The 1,802-nt window shown below is 37.2% G+C and overlaps 1 protein-coding gene across 1 annotated transcript in view; it reads right to left on the bottom strand.

Annotated features, from left to right (window-relative positions):
• hoxb8a (homeobox B8a) overlaps positions 1 to 1,802 on the bottom strand; it is a 3,653-nt gene that overhangs the window by 559 nt on the left and 1,292 nt on the right. The window lies entirely within an intron of this gene.

The following is a 1,802-nucleotide window of genomic DNA, read 5'->3' as shown; positions in this document are numbered from 1 at the left end:
ATATATTGTCGTGTGTGTGGTTTCATTGTGGATTGTCCTCTCCTGGACAATCTCCTGGTCCTCTCCACTCTGAGTCCTGGGTCCTCCACAGTTCCCTCCCTTCATTCAGTTCTTTCCTAATCCCAGTCTGAGACTGTCAATGGTCTTATTCAGAAATAAAAAAAAAACAACGATTATTATGATGACTGATAGTCATTGCTGGCTGAACTGCACCTGAGATGAGCCTACAGGCGTCTCAGAGTCAAAACAAGACATTTCTTTTATTCGTAGCTCAAGGATCTACACTAATAACGTCATTTAAATGAATGCATTAAGGTGAAGTGATTTCAAAAGGAGTGATTCTGGGTGAGCACAGAGAGTGCGCTGTTTTCTCCATAACTCGTGGGATCGTGAATTCCTCACGTTTAGAGTTTCCTGTTACATGAATCTGTCAGGAAAACGTCCATGGGGCGTTTGGTTTCCATAACTTCGGCCGTGCGGTTGTAAATAACTCGGATGTGCAGTCCATTAATGTTTCTCTCATTTTTATGTCATCAAATGGAAAGCACTTCTCCTGCAGCTGCGCGCGTTGCTTCAGTGCAGATTTCATTTTCTTTGTTTCATTTCAAAACGTTTGCACTCGTTTCTCACTCCCATTTACTCTGCTCCGCACAGCTGTGCGTTTGGCTTCACTTTCTTTTATGGCGCCTCATCACTTCCGTCCCGCACGTACCTCAAACAAAACTTATGACGTCCGATTCATAACACGTCTGATCCGTGAGCACCTGGACGCACCTTCAGTCTGTCATCCTGAGGCACAGTCTTAGGGAGGATTGTGTGCGTGGACCTCACACACGCACAAAGAACACGAAGATCCTCATCAAATAAAAGGCAGAACAGACACGCATGTGAGTGATGAAGATGAAACATGCTTCAGTGCCACGTGCAGCTCCAGATAAATCCTCATGTTCCTGAGACTTTTCTTTGGTTTCATGTATGAAAAATGAAAAGCTCTCAGTTTGTGGATGATGAGCAAATCTACAGAACACATCATAACTTTAGTACTTTTATTACATTTAAATGTCCAGACATGAGGAGCAAACAAAACACAGCGTTTTAATGTTTCCTTTTAATTCCTCTATTTACACTGTAAACCTTGTTGATTGACAGGCAGCACTTTCTTTTTCTCTTTTATTTTGTGCCACTGAATTTTCAATATTTATTTAGCATCAAATATTGATTGCTCAATGAGATTTATAGAGTGCCACCATTCGTTTGTGTTTGTATTAAATCTTAAAGATCTAAAGGGCTTTTTGTCAAATATACTCCAGGACATCATATAGCAGGTATTATATATATATATATATATATATATATATATATATATATATATACATTTTACTGTGTTTTTCATAGCACTAAGCAGTGAGAGCTACTTTAAAATGCCTCTGTGCATGTGTGTGTAGACATGTGTACACACAAGCACACACACATAAATAACCTATTACTATTTATTACACAACCTATTCATCGTTTTACATGCAAGCTTAAATTTTATCAACCAGATATACCTTTCAAGAATTGTGTGAAAATACATATTTTGATTAATATGTGTACATTTGAAGCACACACTTGCATCCTAATAAATTATTAATGTGAATATAAACATTATTCCTCTTTTTACTTCAGTCATTATCATATTTAAGTAAGCTTAATTTATTGTTCTTAAGGGTAGAAGAGTAAAAGGTAAAACGTTTTGATAATCTTAATTTAGCACCCTATACTCCTAAACACTGTAGCGTTTTATATATATATATATATAT

The sequence above is a fragment of the Nematolebias whitei genome, chromosome 15 (genome assembly GCF_014905685.2).
Source record: "Nematolebias whitei isolate Nwh7 chromosome 15, NemWhi1, whole genome shotgun sequence".
In the NCBI taxonomy this organism is placed as follows: domain Eukaryota; kingdom Metazoa; phylum Chordata; class Actinopteri; order Cyprinodontiformes; family Rivulidae; genus Nematolebias; species Nematolebias whitei.
This window is presented reverse-complemented; position numbering and strand designations above follow the sequence as displayed.